Here is a 22,443-nt window from a genome sequence, read left to right as displayed (position 1 = left end):
AGTTGTTTGCACTTGCGCTACGATGCCAACTGGAGCATGCGTATTAGCAACACCAGAAGCTGATATGAAGCGCTGCTTTTGCGAGCCGCGCTTTTTATTAGTAAGTCAAGTGTGTAAGTGTGACTGTGTGGTCACTACGCTAGGGGTAAGTACCTGTCACGTATCTGTGGAACAATCATGTGCAGTTTCGATATGTGTTGTATGTGTTCGTTAGGAGACGGCTCGAGTCCCTGGATCCAGCGGTCATGGTCAGGTGGTCAGCCAGGGCAGTTTCCAGGCTGGCATGCAGGCCTGAGACATTTTCTAAAATGAATAGAAAAATAGCATGTAGAAAAATGATGTAAACCACTATAACTGAATGGCGTCGCTGAATATGCTTGCGAAGCATGTGGTGATCGACAACTATGTCCGATGATAGCCGCACAGAATCAACATCGGACATGCATACCAAGCACCGTAATTCAGTCGGGCCACGCACTATAGTTGACTGCAACAACATATCGCCGCACATTGCACCTCCACGTAGCTGAAACGGTTGCATACTAAGTACTCTTACCGACTTCTTATTGGCCTTGTTCGTCTTCCCTTTTTTGTGTATGTTTGCGATTTCAGTTTTCGGTACGTTTGACCCACACGTATCTCATTATTTTCCTTTTGTTTATTAATTAGTGATCTTCATTGATTTACATTATTCTTTTTGGGCATTGACACTACAAGATCACAACGAAGGTTGTTCATATCCTGGTGAAAAAAAAAGGTGTTCATATAGGATGATGAAATAGCAAAACTTCCAATTTGGTGTGCAACCTTTAGATTCAGTATTAGAACAATTACATGCAGGATGTTCCGAGAAATGTCAGAAAATCTCAAAAATAAAGTGACTTACTCCTTGCAGGCTTTCAGCTTGGTTTTCCTCCGCCTTCAAGATCAGCAAACTTTTGAACATGCGTTTGATTCGTGCGATAAAGCCTTCATGTAACGTCAAAGATTATGGCATCTGTGATCTCATGATGACGTCACCAAGCTGTAATCGCCATTCGCGTGAATTTTCGCATCATTTGCGTTGAAGCTGTCGGTCACTTTTCTTGTTGGGGGGGGGGGGGGGGGGACGTAAGACGTCAACGAAATAATCCTTCCCTTGAATCACAAACGTCAATCTTGTGCTTGTTTCCAAAGTGTTGATACTATTTGTTGTTTATGCTAACTTTGCTAATTGCATTTTATCTTGATTTTTATTAATTTTACTTTTATGACACACCTGAATGTGAACGCTCTAAAGCATGTAAGCTCACTGTATTTCATTCCATTCCTTTCATGCTACTGTTGTCAGTGTTTTCGGGCAACACGACAGTCTGGGAGATAACAAATAATATCACTTAATACTTCTGCCAGTAACAAAAAAAAGCAAATATGGATGAAAGAATTTCGCAGAAGAGGTCGGCTTTCGGTCGCAGTTTGGGAATTTATGTGGAAGGGATCGCTGGGCGAACAGCGTAAGTGAATTAAACCGGCATCAGTACGTGTAAGTTCACTGAACGCACAAAGTTGTACACGTCTTCGGTAAATGTTCAAAACAGACACTTCCGCACGAAATGGATGACCTATTGTCCACCACTCGAAACAGGCCACTGATGTAGTCTGGGGTCAGCCTATACAGGCGTGCAACAACGGCGTCAATTGCGCCAATTAATACGATTCCCGATTTTTGCCCCGAGAAGCACGAAAACCATCAAATTCGCTGAAAGTGTTCCACGCAGCGCCAAAATGCCCAGCCTGCCTCAATATTTTCTCAGGTGTGCTAACTTCGGCGAGAAATGCAGGCTACGTCGGCAACCTGCAGTTTGCGCCATCAGTCCAAACGCGCAGATTTTAACTATAGTGATATACTTGCCACACTCTAGGCACTCGACCTATCGAGACGCGATCGACCAAATGAAGTAACTGCGCTGCGCGCACATCGATTCGCTTACGGCACCGGATACCTACCGATACTCTATGGGCGAGACGGCTGAAATTGAAGGAAAAAAAATGTGTAGCTGTAGCCACCAACACTTCGCGGGAAATGTAAATTTCCTTGCCTGAAAACGTGGCTATGGCTTGTTAGGAACTAAAGCTCGAAGAGTATGCCACGTTTTTGGCGCGCGAACAAGCTCGATGTGCTGCGAACGCGTTGACAGCGACCATGTTGATTGTCTTAGCATTGACACACGAAACTTTTTTTTTTTTTTTGTCTTTAGCTTGGGGCGTTCCGACCAAGGTCTTGGCGATAGCTATCCGCTACCGTCGCCGGACCAATGGGCGTGCGCCGTTGTTACTTTACCTGGTTGTACGCGCCTTGCAAGCAAGCTGAAGCGGCACCTAACCCCATGGTGAGAGGGCAAAAAAATCAAGAGGGAAGTGGGGGAGGGGGAGGTGCAGCGGCTAGAACAGTTCTTGGCCTTGGTTCTAAAACCGTGCACAGAAGGCTGCTGAAGGCATTTTCGCCACAGTACACGAATGCGCTGCGAAAAAGCGTAGTCGTGTTTGGAAGGGGCTGTTAGCGTTATATTCATGGGACACTGCATATTTTGTTCAGTTACTTATGCACTTGCGCGCCGCATAATTACGAGTACCAGTGTAATCACCAACGTCTAAATAGGGTACTGCCAATTATTTGAAGCAGTGTATAACATTTATACTTCTCTAAAAAAAGTAAACTGTGCGCCAGTTTTTTTTTTTTTTTTTTGCCATCCCTTCTCCTTAGTTCTATGAATTTTTCGAATGTCATGGTGGCAAACTTGGCAGATTCATATTTAAATTTGTTGAGTCTGTCAAATGATTTGACATGCACCGCAAATGCTAATACTGATTTTATCATTGTTTGCTCATTGAGGGGGTTCAGAGCACTACTTTCATTGAAGTAGAAGTGCTCATGTTCACATTACACGACTTAGGTGATGTTGAATGAACATTTCATTTTAAATGTAAGCCTTCTTTTTTATGCTGCTCCTTATTTGGTATTTCATGATAAAAATGCGTGTTTTTTCCACGTAACCTGCTCCAAATTTGGATTTTGGTGCTCCAAAAGTAACATTTTGCTGCTCCGAATTGTATTTCGGCTGTTGCACACGTGCCTATAGGACCGGAGCCAGCTAAGCCACAAGGAGAAGTCGAGCAGTGTAGCTGGAGCTGTTAACAGGAACTGTTACATGCAGTATTTACACACTGAAGCCAGCGTGATTACATGATTGATGGTAGCATCGTGGAAGTTCTCGATGAAAGCTTGATGCGAGCTTCGGGAAGCTTTTGGGAGCTTCTGTGATCTGACTAGAGCGTCTCGACGCTCGCGTTTTAAGTCCTCGTCTTCCCAAGATTCCCTGCAGGGGAAAACAATTGAAGGCCAGGTCAGCCCAATGCGACTGTCGTCTTCATCTCTGCCCCTAGAATGGGAAAGTTGCCCCGCCGCGGTGGTCTAGTGGCTAAGGTATACTCGGCTGCTAACCCGCAGGTCGCGGGTTCGAATCCCGGCTGCGGCCGCTGCTTTTTTCATGGAGGCGGAAATGCTGTGATCCCATGTGCTCAGATTTCGGTGCACGTTAAAGGACCCCAGGTGGTCGAAATTCACGGAGCTCCACACTACGGCGTCTTTCATAACCATATGGTGGTTTCGGGACGTTAAACCCCACATATCAATTAAATCAGAATGGGAAAGTCAAAAACCGGCTCCCTCCCAACCTAGGAAAGAGGGAAGTGGCACACCCACTTCGTCGCATGGCGAAAAACACAACACAGCCCACAGTGCGATAATACGCACAACACGGCACAGTGTAATTACGTGGTGACAAAGTGCAAACTTGTGTATTCAGGTGCAGCGTTCACTCGTCGACGTGGTCAGTGCGCCGGGCTGGCCACGGCTTGTATGACATAAAGACACTACAGAGTGCGTGCATAACTTACACGCACACGGAACCCAGGCGCAAGGCTAACTGTTCGACGTGTCTAGTAGCACGCAGAACAAAGCCAGCCGCCTCGACTGCCAACAGTGCTTCCTAAGCCGTCACTCAGTCCAAAGGGTTTCTGACGAAGAGCGCCGACTGCCCCAAAGAATTCGACGTAAAAATTTCGTGTTCTCGCTGTTTATTGTACCTCTGAGAGCATTGGCGCAAAACAGATCATTTTAGGCTCAGCCACCATCGTCTCACGCGTCCAAGTGGCGGCGAGCCAAAAAGGCCGATTACAACACCACTTATGCTTGCGTAGTTCCCAAGTGCTTTTAAATGTGAAACATTTTTTTGCGTATACTGAAAGCACTTATGGCATCTATCTATCTATCTATCTATCTATCTATCTATCTATCTATCTATCTATCTATCTATCTATCTATCTATCTATCTATCTATCTATCTATCTATCTATCTATCTATCTATCTATCTATCTATCTAGCCGCTTACGTTTGGGTGCTCTCGTAGTCACCCCCTTAACTTGACCTGAACCAAAATTAGCATGGGAGGGTAAGATGATTGGACGAATGTGACGCACTGGTCAAGACATGAATAATGTCGCGATCCAGTCGCACACGTCGTTAAACACTTCTCGCCGGACACTGGCAATACCCGCGGGTGGATATGTGCCACTGGTATACGGACATGTGCACAGATGATTGATACTTCGTATCTACCAAGGAACGGCGAGACATGGGTAATTTCACGCGTGAGCGTAAAGAAAAACCTGAAATTGGCAGCGTCGACCCGGCGAATGGAAAGAATGGATGTCAGGGTCCCGGCAGGAATCGAACCACAACATATGTCGTGGCAATTGAGCCTTCAACCACAGAGCTACGCGAGGTCTCGTATATACTTTTCAAATAAACTCTGATCTTCGTGAAATGTCAATAGTGGTTGCAGTGGCCTCTATTCAATTAAAAAAAAACATTACATATGTACTCCTCTGATACTGCCATCATGTCGGGTTAACGGGAATTGTGACCCCAATTGCCATGCGCTGAAGTCCTCGCGAGCACCAGTGCTTCATATCAGCTTATCGCTTTTGATGTTGCTAATACTGATGTTTCTGTTCGCATCGTTGCGCAAGAGCAAACAACTGGTTATATAAGCATTTACAACTGTTCAACATACGTCTGCGCGTGTAACGTTAGAACACATATTTAGTGTCATTTCATAATGAATTGCCCAAGAAATATTACAACATGTTCACGTTCCCTCCGCATGCTTCGCATAACGACGATTCCCAAGGTACGTGGGATCTGCCAAAATGTTTTGTGCTTCTTCGTTAGGTTGAAGGAAAGAAATAGAATTTGAACGGCTCGTTTTTTTTTTTTTGACACAATAATGGGGACTAACCGACATTGGCACTAATGTCTGTTAGTTCTCGTTTATATCATCATTAGATTGTAGCATCATGCCTATGGTTTTTTACGTTATCCCGTTTCAAGTGTTGGATCTTCAACCTTTCTCTCTCTCAAAAAAAAAAAAAAACGAAGCAACTCTAAATGAAGCAGTATAATTATGCTCTGCGTAATTGAGAACGAGTAATTGAGTGATATGAAAAACGTTTGCAATTGCTTGTCTTGGTCAAATTCATCTGTCATGTAACATTGGAGTGTACGTGGAATCATCCATGGCTTTTTTTTTATTTTAAAATTTTATTGAGGTTGTTTTGGTTACATTTCAAGAAATGCACAACACTGATTAGACCCATAGCCATAGGCTAGAAGGTGGTCTAACGGGAGAAAGTATACAAACCGAATACAATTTGTATAAAAAATTAGAACATAAAAAACTTTTTTTCAAGAAAATGAACAAAAACACACGAGAGATTTCATTAGAACTTACGGTGACGTAATTGCTTGATAGTGCGTGCAGAAATGTATAAATGGCGCATTTATGTCTATCTATCTATCTATCTATCTATCTATCTATCTATCTATCTATCTATCTATCTATCTATCTATCTATCTATCTATCTATCTATCTATCTATCTTTTACACTTTGTTCTTAACTAATCAAATAAAGAAGTACAGAGAAAACATCAAACTATGTGTAAGGTTATGTACATGGTCAACACCATTGTTCTACATGTTGCAAATATTTTTAAGTGCGCTTGAGAAAGCCCTAGGATATTTAATCTGAAGTGGAATGTTATTCTACACTTTAGCTCCTACGAACTGTAGTAAGCGTTCACCATACACGCTTTTAGTAGGTGAAAGATTAAAATTCCGCAATGTCAAGCGTCTAGTGACGCGGGAGGAGGAAGAAAAGATAGATACATCGAAAGGTACACTGTGTGCAATAACATTATTGATGGTGACTGCGGTTTTATGCTGCCGTATGTAATCAAAAGGTAGAACTTCCAACTTGTGAAACAAAGGCGCGCAGGGCTCACTATACGCCGCATCATCTATTATTCTAAGCGTTCGCTTTTGTAGTATGCGAATAGGATCAAGGTAAGTTTTAAAGATCCATCCCCATTAGTACAAGCAGTATGACATGTGACAATGAACAAACAAAAAATAAAGGACTCGGAGAATATTGCTACTAAAATCATTTCTAGCAGCTAGTAGCATACTGCAGCCAGATGCTAGCTTAGTACATACAGCATTAATTTGTTTTGTTTTTTCAGTGTAATTGGTTGTCGATCACTACACCGAGATATTTAAATTATTTTACATGCTCAAGTTCACACTTGTTCATTGTAAGTCGAAATGACACGCAGTTTCCATTTTGGTAACGAGAGTGAAAACTGATGTATTTGATTTTCTTTGAATTAAGTGTTAATTTGTTCACTGTAAACCACATACAAATGTTTTTTAGTTCTTCATTAGCTCTCTATTCTAGATCGGCTAGGTTAAACCTTGTTCAGATATATCTCTTGATGGTAAGTAAATCCACCCTTTTCATTTAGCAGAGAGGATGCTATAACATAGGAGCGGTTGCACAGCTGACAGCAAGTACGACTGAAGGAAACATGAAAATTAATGAAGAACTCAATAAACGAATGGGAGCATTCCCTGTTGCTTTTTCTTGTTCCAGCTTTAAGAGAGTGCTGGAGAATCAGGTAATTCCTGAACAAGTGATGTTCATTCACAGTCATGCTGACGGCTGCTCCAAAAATTTCCATAGTGTGTTTTTACGACTCTGATTGGGGGGGGGCGAGGGGGGGGGGGGGCTTGAAGACGTTGCTATGCTGAGTGTTTTCGTAGATTAGTATTCAAACAAGCACATCGTCAGTGACAACGCTATAGGCACATTGACTCTGAGAACCATCGTTTCATTATTTCCGCTGTATCTCTATTTTCAATTTCGTTAAGTTCGCTTATTATCTCGTGGGTGACAAGATATATATCCACTGGCCCATATAACAGCAGTGAGATGATCACTGCGTAGTTCACAAACTTGGTCACACACGTATCCTTGAACCATTATCGACGTCCTTCTTCGCGGAACACAAGGGACGCTTCTGTTGCTGCCCACTGTGACAAACGTACGCAGTAAAGCCGCCGCAACTGATACCGTATATTGATAGCATTTTTCGGAAGTAAAAGCCCCTGCAAATGTGTTTTTAATCTTTTCTTGAGGCTTATCTCTTTTGTAGACACGCAGCACGTGGCCGAGTGAACCAGCCAGTTTCGTCGTAGTTCGGGCTGCTTCAGCGGGCCTTACTGAATGCTTCAGTTCAAATCCGACGAGTGTTGTGCTGTGGGCGAGCGTTGGGATAGCTGGGGAACGCAGGGAAGCTTCGCGGATCGAGGTAGGGGAGGTGGGGAACCTGTTTGGGGTTAGCGCGTCTGCGGAGAGGCCAGGCGGGTATCGGGTCGCTGTCCTTCCAGCCTTAGGAATGTAGTAGTCTCCCACCGACATCCCGAGACGACGACGGCAAAATGCGGCTGTCAAACGACAACAAGGACCACGGAGTCACAACGATGCTTCTACCATGTCACTGAAACGTTTATGCGCAGCCATCAGGCGGATGTTCACGTTCGGTGTCCGCCAAGTGCGACCCGTTCCTGTGCCTACGGTCAGCACTTCAGGACCGCTTAGCCGCGCGAAGTTGGTGAAAGTGACCAAGCTCAAACTCCAGGAAATGCAACACTGCCGCGACTCTGACCTACATCGATGCGTTTTGTTGAAGACCGTCCTGAGGAATGCTCGTTCTTCAACGCCGACAGCTCATCGGAAAGAACGAAGATCAACGTCTCGGTGCCATGCCAAGAAGGAAAGGACAAAGCTTCGACCACCGCCCACGCGGAAGAGGGCAGCCGAGTTCAAGTTCACCATGCCGGACCGAGCGAAGGAGTAAGCTGAAGTTGAACTTGCTTTGCGTGAACTGCTTAGCACAGCATGCGAATGAGTGTTTATTTACGAGAAAACGCAATGGTTACGTAAAGTTTACGAAAAAATCATATCTCTTATTTGCTGTACTAACTTCCTTCGATATAAAGAAAACTCCAAACTTCCGCAGTACAGTGCAGTGTAGCGCAAACTGAAGTAGCGGCCTACTACTACAGGTATATTTGTGAGCATATTGACGGCGTCATGCATAGTTTTCAGCAAGCGTGACCTGGACCAGTTTGACTGATGTCAGTCACGAAGCGCTGCGTGCCGTTGCAGAGACAACACTTTGGTGTGCTATGCATATGAGTAACGTCTTGGAAACAACACTCGCTCGCTGGATTCCATGCCGACCGGTTAGCTCTGGCCGACTGGGTTAGTCCTACGCCACCTCTTGCCGCCGGTCGCCTCTGACAACGACAGCGCAACTCTGGCCAACTGGATTAGCCCTACACCATCTCCAGTCGCCGGCAAGAACTCTCGCCAGTGGTGCCTCGTCCTCGAATTTCTGCAACCGTGTCCTTCTTTCCTGTTTTCTCCTTACGTCCTACTTCCGTTGCTCCTTGTCCCACCGCCTCGCTCTCTCCTTCCTCTCTCTCTATCTCTCTACCTTTTAATTTTCTCCTTTTATTCCCTTCTCTACCCACATCCCTCGTGAGCTACTGTTGAGGTGTCCTCCCCCCGAGAGACAGTTACGGAACTCACTTTTCACTTCTTTTCTTTTAAAATCACTCCCCCCCCCCCCCCCCCCGGAAACAAAATCCAAAGTGACGTGGCGGTGGTATCAGGACACGCTGCGGAGTGTTCGAGTCAAGCTTACTGACGACTGTACATAATCACTTCGCGAAGTGATTACGTACAGTCCCACTCAAGAAGTGATTATGTACGAATCACCCACTGCGAAGGTAATCAAACGGCACAATACATGTCGTTATCACAATTTATAACTAACCGGAAATCTAATTTCAAGGCTACCTGTCGAGGCAGCGGGAATATTAAGCTCGTTTCTTGTTTGTTGATAGTAGCACATAACTTCCTAACACTTACTGCGTACAGTTGGCCAAATCTTTAGCTATATCGAGTGTGAGTGGCAGTTCTTTCTGTGTATCTTTGCCATACGACTGAATTATGTCGCAAAAATGGTGAGTACAAGTGTAACGCTACAAAGCACATGTGCGCGAAGCAATATTTTGTAACTTAGTTCCATCATACAGCGCTGAGACACAAAAAAGTGGCCGCTGCGCACAATAGCCAAAGTTTTGGCCGACTGTACATTTGGATGGTCTATTTCAAGCGCTCAAGAGACGCACGTCCTGAGCCAGAATAATGTACGAACAAGCCCGGCTCGCCACTTTAAGCCCGGCTCACCACTTTAATCAGGCCCTGAATACGTTCGGCTGCTTCTTCCATAGCATTGGTGACGATGATGATGATTCGAGGCTGATCCGTTTGTATTGGGTGTGCAAGATTATCTTACCCTAGCCAGAGAACAGCCCTCCCCTCCTGCCTCCCCAGAAGAAAAAAAAAAGCTAAAGAGAAAATAAAATGAAACGCTCCTTAAGCGTACCCACTTTCTACCAGTTCGCAGTTAGTCTGCACTCCTTCGATTTTTCGTCCTCGTAAACCATTACCGCTGCGTGACGCGCCACCACTGCACCGGCCTCGTTTTGTTGGCGCGAAATGCTGCACAGTTCGCTTCGACTAGCAGAGCCCTCACTCCGACCTCTTAGCGCGACTACCGTCCGATAACGTCACTGGCGCATCCTCTGTTTTCAAGAGAAAACCTGGTAACGTGTTTTCTGCTCCGAACTGTTCTGGTGAGCGTCTCCACGTTGCAATAGGAGTCAGAGCGCAGGGGTGCCCAGCCGAACGTGGTATAAACAAGTCCAAGATGAGATTGCGCGTATTCCATTTATTATTGAGCGTCAAAGGGGAACATCAACCTTGCGTGCTATGCCACAGAAAAGTTTGTTCGTGAAGTTAGTCTGACATGATGCGTCCACGACAAATGTTTGCATGCTTCGATCATTCACGCGTTATCCAAGTTTTGGTAGCCGGACATTCGTTCTTGCAGACTGTAGTTACCGTGTTTTTGCGCAATGGTGGTGTTTTGCGCAATGCATTAACGAGTTGCGTACAGCGGATCGGTGCTGACTTCAGCGGCCCTATATTGCCTCAAGATCGTGGTGTGTCGCTCACCTAAAAACAGAAATGATCATTTATTGCCTGATTCTTTTACTGAGGCACTACACGTGCTTATATGTGGTTTTCCTAACAATAACCAGTCCTGTAGCCTTTTCCTGCATCTTATCATTTCACGCTTACCCTGTCTGTAAACACTTCTGTGCGATTTGTATTGTTTGCAGAGCTGCATGTGTTCATTCAGTGCTCTTATTTACACGTTTATAAACACTTCAAAGGTTTTGGGGTGTATTCTGTGCCTTTCTACGTCACAAATTGTTTTCTTCACCATTTGTATCTGTATAGGAGCGTTGCACAGGGGCTTGGCCCCTGAGACGGCACACGCATCGAAGAGGTCTCTCTCCCGGCCGCCGCCTGCAAGCAGTCGCAGAACGTTCACTTACGGGTGTCCGTGTGAGACACAGGAATCTCGCACGGACGTCTGCGCGAAATTCCTGTGTTCATGATGGTCAACTGTGCCGTATTTGGTTGCTACTACCACTCGAGTGAGAAGCCTGGTCATGAGAATGCGTCTGATGTCGCCTTTTTTTTTTTTTTCATACCTAAAATGATTGTAAACCAATGGAAAAGGTTTGGATGGCTCAGCCACACACTATACCGCGTGTGCGTTAAACATTTCATTTCCGATAAGTTTGGAGAATCTATGCAGTACCATAGAGGTTTGCTTTTCTGGCTAAATCCTCGGGTTTTCGCGACGTGCTGTGAAGCTTTGTTTAGGCAGCAGGAAACGAGCGCGCGCACTACGTCCGCGATCGCTGCTTATCAGCGGCATCATTCAGGTAGGTGCGGCGTGTTACCGATTTCGGTGTGTTAGTAAACACTGCAGAGACGCAGTGCGGAAATGCCACAGTGCGTTCTCGTTTACCAATACCTTGACGAGAACGCACCGCGTCGCTGACTGTTTAAGAGAATGGTCAGCGAAGCACATAAACGGTGATATCACATTAACGTGGATCAGTTACAATCGAGAGCGTATGTGATCTCTGGGTGTGCAACTGCCCGACGCGCGTCGTTGGACCCTGCAGCAAAGAGCATTTTTGATCGCAACCGGCTTGGGCTCCACCATGAACAAACTATGCCAATTGTATCACCTCGTGCTCTTGCGAACGGTGAAGCCCTTCCACACAGAGAATTCGTGAAGGGACACCACCTCGGTGACAAAAGTTATTCGTCCGAGCTCTGAGCAAGGGGAACCAACACGTATCCGAGGACGACGAGGCGGCCGTCTCCGAGGTCTCTTACTCGGTGCTGTTGAAGCCATTTGTTAGTCACATAGCTGTGGGCGCCCATCGATTTATAGGCTTTAAGCTTGTCCCTTGTTGCGAAGCTTGTGCCGCCAGCAAGGTGGTCCTTAATATTTGCGAGCTCGATGCGAGAATAACACCTCACATCACAAACAGCTTCATCGCTGCCGAAGTCGAACGCGTCGATATCCACCGCAAAGGTGAACCTTATGTTCGTAGCGGAGTTTTGCCCGACGCTGAAAGTCACGTGCGTAAGAACTCAGTTGCATTTCACCACGTTGGTACCGTACGTAGCGGCACGCAGGCAACCTCTCACTGCTGCTCGCCGCTTCAAAAATGGCGCGCCATGACCACTCACATGGTGGTAGGGGCAAACGTCGCTAGTGCCTCAAGCGGATGACGTCACGTGCAACCCATCCTATATGACATTAGCAGAGGAATAGCCAGCGCCAGCGAAGGCACCCACAGATATACATTAGCTATATTAATCAAAAGTCTACAGTCGCAGTACATCAGTCGATCCCCTTCACGTGCTTCTCGCAACGTTTTCAAAGCATTGTATTAGTTGGCGTCTTGCTACTAAAGCCGCCCCGCAACTCTATTAACCGTGCACATGTGTCATTTGCATAGACTCCCTAAACATCAAAAATAACTGCAAAGAGGCCAAATGATTCCGGGACATTTGCTTCTCATTCCAGGAACAAATACCACACGTTCAATCATGTACGTCACTGGGACAGTTACTATAACATATATCAAACACTTTAACTAGTAAGAAAATGTCGCACAACTACTGCGACTAGGTTTAAGAAACAAGTGCACGTAATTAACGCGATATTTATTTTTGTGTGTTTTCGCAGGCACAAAAGGGAAACATTCGAGAAATGCCCGTGCCTGCGTTTCCTGGTGCAACTGTTCCGCTGGATCTGCAGACTTTGAATCATTCATTGTAAAGCCTTATTTTCTGTCACCAACGCCGTTCTTCATTGAAACGCATATTAGGTATGTTTTCGAAGCGAATACCATGCACATAATAAAACACTGCCCATTTAAAAACGATTCTGATTCCATTGCTTTCATTATTGGTTCTGTGTTGAGTGCATAACTAGGCATCAATATTGATATTAACGCTTAGTGTATAGATGCAGTTGTACATTATATGAAGAGGTTCAAACTGTAAGAGAGCCTGTCGATTTCGTGAGGCGTTGAAACTACGGTGACCAAATCTGGGCAGTTTGAGAGGTCAAAGCAAAGCTAAGCACGTGTACTACAGAAAAACATGAGGGGGGAGGGGGGAAGTGTGGTGAGGATGAGGTCAAAGCTCCACTGTTTCCCGGAGCCATTCTTCGAACCATTAGTGCATCGCTGCCCCAATTTTTTCGCACCACTTTTGCTGATGCCGTGGAACGCCGATGGTCAATATTCGAGTTTGATGAAACATCGAAAGCTTTCCCTCAAAGTACAAGATATTGTTAGAGCAAGGACTGTTACGGTTTACAATAAATATGGGTAGATACACGTGAACAGCCTGACCACTTGTATAGCCAGGGAGGCGGGGTTTCGGGAATCGGGAATGGACCTCCCTCCACCCTCATTACGAAATTTCATCCTTTAGAAAGAAATTTTCAGCTATAGAGAAGACATAAGACCAACTTAACGTAGTGCTCAGGCACAGGTTATTCCTCTATGCAAAGAGACCACTCAAAGAATCGGTTCATTCATCCACGGAAACGAAAAGTATTGTACAGCTTCGGAGGGAGCTACTGTAAATTCCACGTGTGTGTGTGAGGGAAATAAAGAAAACGCTAAGATAAAATTGTTGTAAGAGCCCTATAAAGTGTAATCTATAAAGTGTAATTTACTTGCAGCTTTATGTCTTCGTGAACGTTACCGTGATTAGAGTGGAGAGTCCCGCGTGCGCGTTGTATATTAGAGGATGCCCGAAACACTTTTTTGAGTATACCACGAAATCAATTCTCTGGGAAAGCGTATTGCCTCAAAAATCAACGCCCCCAAAATTTTGAGAATCCGTCCAGTACGAGCGGAGTTACAAAGCGTTGTCACACGCTGCAATCGCATTCTCTCTTCTTTCGTCCCGACGAAAGCGCTGGAAGCTAAGCAGTGAAAGATGGCAGGGGCAAACGGATTCGCTCGCAGGATTTCAAGCTGGACGGTTGTGCCCTCGCGATCTCCGACTTCAGCGTAGCTCCCGCCGACTGGTTCGCCCTCCGCGGTCTCCTGACGCCGTGTAGCTCTCGCATTGTGGCACCCCCCCTTGGACTGCTTCGACCGGATCACCACTTTCCTATCTCCTTCTTTTTTCCTCTCGTTGGCTGTCTTCTTCTTCGTCTATTTTCCTTCTATTCTTTTTATCCCTCCTTCCCCCCTCCCCTACAAGGCACTGCGCCGTGTCGCCTGAAGGCAGACAGAAATTAGGTGCCTTTTTCCTCTTCATTCTAATCACTACCACCACCCAGGGGCAAACAAAAAACGTCACGCGTGCCTCCTGACCTTGAGCACTTTTCCCTTTTTTGTTTCCTCGAACGCGCGAGAACAGAACACCTACCAGCTTAGAGAACGGAAACTGTACCTTTGGGCTGTTGTATCAAAATAACATGCAAATACGGAGCGTCGGCGTACTGAACTGCAATACCACGAGGCCAGAGGGCGCTGGTAGTACTATCATCATCAATAAACAGACGCAATTTTTTTTGTTGCAGGTGGGGGGAGGGGGGCGGCTGGTTCACGCTGCTCGCTTTCTCTGCTTTTTTTTTTCGTTGCTAAATCACGTTTTGCGTCTGTAATTATCGCCAGGTGACCTAGCTGGCCTCGACTCGCAAAACAACGTCAATCAAGTAAGGTTTGCATGGTTTATTGCGGATAACAAAGCCGGTACAATCAATGTATATGGTCGGATCTGAAGAAAACAAGTCACTCATACATATCGAAAGCTTTCAACCTATGTGTAAAGACTCTTGAAACCTAACGAGCATATGCATATAACTGAACATCGAGATTGCTGAATGAACGTCGCTCTCATTGTGTTTCGGCGCTCGAGTTTAATAGCGTGGCTTCAGTACAAGGGTCCAGTTTTGCCCTCAGATGCGGTGCTTGCCCTGTAGTGTTGATCTGGAAGTGACATGAATGCATGATGTGGAATCGGGAAGGAAACTTGCAGATTGCCGATAGATAGCTCATGCACTGTTTTGCTAAATTTGTTAAATAAGCAATTGCGGATGCGTGCAGTTCTGAATTTTTTTTCGCTGTGCAATGCTACATTGAGTACTTCCCTATTGTGCAATGTCGCGTCGTGTCGACTGGGTAGGCACTAGTTTTAATTCTCAGCCGTGAGCCCATATCATAGGTAATATGTATTTAGGTGATGGGCTTAAAATATTTCAGGCTTGCTACATTTATTGTTAGAGTTAAGCTGCACAGTTACTACAGCCAGAATTTCTTGTCGCAGGTAATGACTGGTCTGCTGAGTATGCAGCGAACATGTATGCTAAAGGAATACTTATGAGGTGTGTGCTTACAGATCGAAAAGATCCAATTCTAAGAAAATTAGCTTTAGGCATGCATTGTACAATTTTGTTGTTTGTACATCTTTGTTTGTGCTCTTACAGTACACTATCTGCTCAGCTCTGAGCACAATCTATTTTTTGCATAGACATATCGATAGAACTTGAGTGCTCTCTTGCAAGCAAGCACACCTGAAATCAATTGGTAATGCATGATGTGAATCTGTCCGAATACTGAATCAATAAAGGTCACATTTATTACACACTTGTTACTGTGTTTACTTTTGCAGATACTAGTGCTTGAAAGCTGAATATGTCTTCTCCCTGCTACTTTTGGAGGTTAGGTCTTGAAATACGTACTATCTTGCAGTGTGGCTGTGAATAAGTCAAGATCATGTATGTTTCAACTATCTGTGCGATTTCCTAGACTGTTTTCAGGACCGTAGTGCACATAATTTCACTTCGTAGTGGTAGACACTATAGTTATGACAATTTAATTTAAACAGAAGCAGATGTGCTCAAAGAAATCTGGGACGTTTCTCTAATACAGGAAAAAAAAAAAAGTACCACATGCAATGAACACAAGCTTGCTCTTCACGACAGCATTCACGTCTTCGAGGAAGCTGTGCTGCAAGTGCTCATCACCTTTATAAATTATTACTTTAGGAGCCCATTGAACATATGTGCAAAGCTAAAGCAATTGAGTGCAGCTTTATGAACTTTGGCGCATCTTTTTGTAAACTTGTATGAGCTAAACACAGTTAAGACAAAACAGTGCTGGGTGTTGTTCGTAAACTGTCACAAGGCACAACTAAATGTTGGAAAGCCTGTTAGTGCCCCTCACTGCTGGGGTGTTCATTTTGCAATTAATAATATCTGACGATTCACATGCCAACTATAAAGTGATCGTGAGTCATACAGTAGTGGGCAAATTTAGATTGATTCTGGCTTCCAGGGGTTCAGACAAATGACACTGTAGCCTCACAGGATCAAGAATGATTGTCTAAACATTTGCTCTGACACCCTATGTTAACAGATTTTTCATATTTTCAAGCTTCCATCTTTTAAGGGTCAGTTTAGTGCACCTGCACCAATCGGAACTGGTTCACAGCTGTGCACGACTTGTTCACGACAAGTTCACAACTTGTGCAGCACAAGTTCAGCAGTGCGGCATCACAAGTCAATGACAAGGTGCCGACAAGGTGGAATCGTTGTTCTTGTTCGCTTGATTTAATGAAGTGCAAACATCTTGGCAAAACAAGCCGCATTTGTAGAGGTGGTTACAGTACCTACGTCTAATGCTATGTTGTTTGTCAAGCTGTGCGTGCGGCTGCACCAAACCAGCGCTGTCAGAGCAGAAGGTACAGGAAACTTATGAACTAGTTTTGGTGCTGCAACTCTCCTGTGCTTTTTGAAATGAATGGCACGATTTAGAAGATGCCGTTGCTGCACCACTGAAACGAATGGCGAGGTGCAGCACTTTGTAAAATGGATAATGTGGTGCAGGCGAATCGAAAAAACTCTTAAGCGCACAAGCGTCTTCGTGTTTCACCCCCATCGAAATGTGGCCACTGTGGCCGGGATCAAACAGTGTGTTTTGAGCTCCGCAGTGCCACACAATGTAACTAATAGTGTTACAGTTTCAACATTATTGATGTGTAGATTCCATGCCATGGTAGACAGCCAATGCTTGTGCTAATCTAAAGCACTCCTCCACGATATGCGCGGTAAAACATTCACAAATACAGCATTAAACGTGTGAGGTTCAAGATGACCTGTTGTAGTGGACATTCAGATGTTTCAACGTGCTTGCAGAGTGGACATTCGGGGTAGTCATCCTGTCGTTGCATGGCAGTCTGAAAAAACAAGTAACATCACCAGATATCAATGCATTAAATTTTCCAAAGTAAACAAATAAACTCAGCTGACTAGTAAACAGCAGTATTTTATACATATATGTAATGGTACCTCATAACACGTGTATCACTCAGGGCTGCTTCTTCACAGAGCATGTCATGTAGCAGGTTCCTTGCCCATTGTACACAGCTGCTTCCATGTCAGGTGGGCCAGGAGGCTGTGGCAGTAAAAGAAGTATTTCTCATTTATCTGACAATTTCTTGGTCACACTATAGCAAAACCAGACCCATAATTATGTTATGTTTCTCAAACGCGACTGCAGTAAACTATTAACTAGTAGGTTTTTTGCAATAATATATCGGCTAGCTACGAATACACATGCGAGGCGACAGTGATTTAACTTATTTGTCTTTTTTCATCGCGACGGCCTGGTTGGTGTTACCTGGTGATAGAATTTCAAAATTGACTATTCAGTGAGCGACTCGTTCCCACGTGAAGCCACGCCACAAGTAACGCACCTTTTTCCGGTTACAGATTAAGACTGTAAACAGTTTCAAAATTTAATAATGCAGTGCGCTGCCACCGTGTGACGCCTACGCAGTCATTGACAAAAAAAAAAACTACATATGTTGAAATGAACCCACTAGCCTTGCAAGCGACTGTCCTTAAAAAAAAAAAAAACTGAAGTGGTTTCTACTCACCGGCTCGGGCTTGCAACGGGTGTTCATCCGATGAAAGCTTCAACGGTCGCTTTGTTCACCGGAAGTCACTTGAATTCCCTTCGTGAAAACATTTGAACGAGTCAAAATAAACAGAACGAGAAAGGGTGTGTCAGTCGACAGAGGCTAGAAATATTTACAGTGAAACGAAACAGTCCGAGACACATTCGAACGTACCGCGAGCCGTTACCTGCCGTCGCAACCGTTGGCCGCCGCCACGTTTCCTTCCTCCGTGGCCGCCGCAAACTTTAAAACGACGATACGAATGTCAACAGGCTGCTGCTGACCTCGAGTCAGCTGGAGCAAAAACTATTACAAAAAATTGATGACGCAGCACATGTTTAAGAAAGACTGCTTGCTAGAAGAACAAGTTGTTTTTTGTGTGTAGAGGTACGCAAAGAAGTAGTATTTGATCATTTTGAACTTAAAACTTGGTCCCGAAGAGGGTACCTCTACAAGAAAGTGCAATAGCGCGAGTGGCGAGAGAGGTTAGTAAATCCACTCTGGGTGTTTGAAGCAGAAACGCGCCGTGGTTGATTTTTTCGCCCCCTACAGGTGAGCACTTGAACTCGAGAGTTTCTGGGGCCGGCGTGGGTTTCTCAGTGTGATCGCGCGCGCACGTGTGGACAAGTAGCGGCCTACCACGGCCATCTCTGTAACGACCAAGCCCGCCATGTTCAAATAAGCTATTGGCTTAATAAATGGGCTTACTACGAGTAATGTTTGGGCTTGTTCCGTGATTTGCCGAGAGAAGAGAAAGCAATTTTTAGCTGACTGATAATTTTCTGACCATGCTCAGAAAGTTTCGCAGGGCGCCTTTGAAGCTACAACTTACCCGCTGCTCTCCTAACCGCCAAACAACACGCATTGAAAGTAATAGATAAGTTAAGGGTAGTTATGCTAAAACACGGCCCCAAAAACTGAACCAGGCTATAAAATCGACTGGTGGGCAAGTGGATACATCATGTCTTGTATACTAAGAACATACTCTCCAGCCAAGTAATAGTCCAAATGTAAAAATTAAGGACTGTGCACTGACCCGACGTTTTGGGACCGATTCAGTCTCTTCTTCAGGGGTGACTGCTCGGCCACCTCTGAAGCTCGCGATTTTTCTTGGCAGTGTCGCCCTCTCCCACATACTTCTTTCTACCATTGTTGTTGCTGAACTGGTTCGGTAGACCGTGCACGTACACACTGGGCAAGGTTCCAGTTGAGCGGTTAGATTTCCAGGCCTTGTTTGTATGCGCCAGGACTCTAAGAACTGTCTTTTTGTGCGACTACCCTCTATGTCGATGAACCGGGTGTCGTCGAAATCGATGCGGTGGTACATCTTTTCGCTGTGTTCAGCGAGAGCATATCGTGCGGCATTGAGGTTGGGCACATCCTTTCGATGTTGTCGTATTCTTTCGGGGAAGTTTTTTGTGTCACCGATGTAGTGTTGCGCGTCGCGGCGACCGCAGTGTGCGGGTAGCGGGGCCGATCGCCGTCGCTCCGTTGAGCCAAGGACCAGGGGAGAGCTTTGAGCAAACTTAACGGATTTATTTACATCTTTACAGTGAGTTGTCAAGATGACAGAAGAGAAGAGAAGAACTAGTGGTTTCACAAACCACGACCGTGGTGGTTGAACTTTACATAGTTCAGAGCGACGTCCAGCACTCTGCCGCGTCGTTTTATGCCCTGTCGGGCTTCTCCTCTACGAGTCGACCACCAATCACGCACACACAGGTGAGAGGGGGGGGGGGGGCGAGCATGCAAGGTCCACGTGAACACTGCACTGTGGTGGCGCCAGCAGGGCTCTTCCTCGTCGTGTGTGTGCCTTTAGTCGAGAGTGCCCACGATCCTGGCCGCATACTTCAGAGGGTCCGCCGATTTTGTTCGCTCAATTAGCGGGGCGATCCGCGGCAGCCGCCGCGGTCTCCCCCAGGAAGACGCCGTCCCTGTTGTCCTCTTTGTGGCGTCGCGGCGTCTTGGCGACACTACGTCTCGTCCTCCGGGACAATGCCTGGTGGGCATAGGCAGTCAGCCGGTCGGCTACTTGACAATGGATTAAAGAAGCACCGCTCTTTCGAGAGGTGCCAGGTTCGTGGATTCCTCTGGGGAGAGCCCCTTGACCAGCGCCGTCGTCGTCTGCCGGTTAACGCGCTAACGATGCGTGGCTGGCCCAGGCGGGAGATAGAGCGGCGGCTCCAAAACCCTCTTTGGCGACATTCCACCCCGTTGGCACCGCTGTCAATCAGTAGGCGCCGTCTCGCGGGGCCGGGCTCTGTTGCTTCCTCCGTCCAGCCGTGGCGAGACTGTTCTTTTGGCACTAATCCGGCGTGGCGAATGACCCGCTGGGTCAAGGCATAGCTTGATCGCTACAGTAGGTGATGGGACAGTCTGTGCATGGAATTTCGTAGACTAGCCCGAGAACCTTTCTTCTGGCAGTTAGTCTTTTGGTCATGGCAAAAATCACCCGATTGTTGAGACGGGTTAGTGAGCCACCTAAATGCCCTCTTTCCCCAGCAGCTTGAACAAATGCTCGCTGATTCCTGGCACGTATAGGACAGAGATGCGGTAAGGATGTTTCAGATAGGCCTCATTGTTAGGGTCATCCTTCACAGAAGGCAGGTGGGGGGCATTTTCACGGTCACCAAGTCGCTGGCGTATTCGACGTATAAAGCTTTACGGGTATCAATTGTCCAGCAGGTCGGCGATGATCGCTTTTTTTTGTTTTTTTTGAATTTTTTGGAACTTCAGATAACCCCTGCGCGATTCAAAAGTGCCTTGGCCACTGATGTTTTGTGTGCGGTCAGGTGGTAAGAAGTGAACTGCAGACACCGTCCGGTGTGCGTACGTTTTCGGTACATGGAGAAACTCAAACGTCCATCCGTGTGCCCCCCCCCCCACCCCCCACACTCCTATTTTTGCCTTGTCACTAGCACATTCAGGAAAGGAAGAACGTTATTTTTTTTCTGGTTCCACGGTGAATGTAATTGTCGGCTCGATCAAATTTAAGTGTGCCAGGAAACTGTCGATGTTGGAATTCTTGATCACGCAAAAGTCGTCATCCACATATCTCCAAGATATTTTTTGGAGGCTGGGCGAACGTTTCCAAAGCTCGTGTCCCGATGTGCTCCATCGTCAAGTTTGCAACTGTGGCTGGATTGTCGGCTCCCATGGCGGTTCCACTAGTTTGTTGGTAGAAATCACCTCCAACAGAAAAATATGTCGCGTTGAGGCAGAATTCCATCAAACGGCACAGTTCATCCGTGCTGAGGTTCGTCCTCTCGCTGCGGTTCTCATCCCTCTCCAGGGCGGTCCGGGCAACTGAGACCGTGAGGGGTACGGGCGCCCTCGTGAACAGAGAAACCACTTCGAAAGACACGAGGTTCTCGAAACTGCCGATTGTCACCTCCGAGATACGCTGAACGAAATGGTTGGCGTTTCTTACATGTGTGGCCGTCTTCCCCACTATTGGTGACAGGGTCCTGTGCAAATGACCAAATAGCCTGCGAAGTGGTGGTGTTCGGAAGTCCTCTATCGCGCGTAGTGGTATTCCCGGTTTGTTGATCTTAGGAACGCCATAGAGTCCCGGCGCTGAACCATTTCTGCATATGAAGCGCAAGTAAGAAATTCTTGATTCAGGGTGGTTTTTGAAAATTTCAGCTAATAGCTTGTTTGGCTCCCGTTATATTCTGGGCGTGGAGTTTTTCGCGATTTTCACGTATTCAGGGTTGTTTAAAATGCTTTTTATGTTGTCTTCATGTTATTTACGGTCCACTATAACGGCCGCATTGCCCTTGTCTGCTAGAAGAACGGTTATGGTTGAGTCTTTTCGGAGATCTTGATGTGCTGCTTTTTCAGGATTGGTGAGGTTCCCTCGAGGTCATGCTGGTATTTTTGAAAGTATTCTAATGGCTTTGTGTCGTATGTGGCCCCTTGCCTCGCCGTCCACGTATTGTATGCCATCTTCAACAGCTGCGACGATCTGTCGAAGAGGTGGCGGGGTTGTTGTATTGAAATTGTGCCCTTTAGAAAGAAAACGCTTGCCTCGTGCTCCGATAGTTGTCGTGTTGAGATGTTGACGATGCTTCTGGTGGTTTTGCTGCCGTTCCGGGGCTCTTTGCTAATCTTCAGTGCCATGAGTTTACTCTTTAAAGGGACCCACAAGTGGCCATAATGGGTGACTAGATTCTGGTGGAATGGAAAAGAGCGTGAATTATGGTGACATGTGACAGCATACTCTTTGAGATCTGACTAGGATTTATATTATTAAATCGCGTTCAAAAGTAACCAAAACCGGCATGTCGCTCCCCTAGAGCAAGAGCTGTGAACCACAATTATGAAGTTCTAATAACTTTGCTTTGATTATTTAGGGCACACCTGAATAAGGGCTTAAATTTCAAATACGTACGCTATTGCTCATTTTCATTTGTTTCTATGTGGCTTAAGAGGTAAAAGAAGTATAGCATGAAAAGTGGCGCTGCTTTCGTGCCGCGCGGCGTTTCCAGAGCAGCTCGGCTCCCGTCGGGTACGGCGCGTTGGAAGAAGCACGCGAAATGACGTCACCTACTGATCCGCGGAGAATC

Source organism: Rhipicephalus microplus, chromosome 3 (genome assembly GCF_043290135.1).
Source record: "Rhipicephalus microplus isolate Deutch F79 chromosome 3, USDA_Rmic, whole genome shotgun sequence".
Taxonomy (NCBI): Eukaryota; Metazoa; Arthropoda; class Arachnida; order Ixodida; family Ixodidae; genus Rhipicephalus; species Rhipicephalus microplus.
This window is presented reverse-complemented; position numbering follows the sequence as displayed.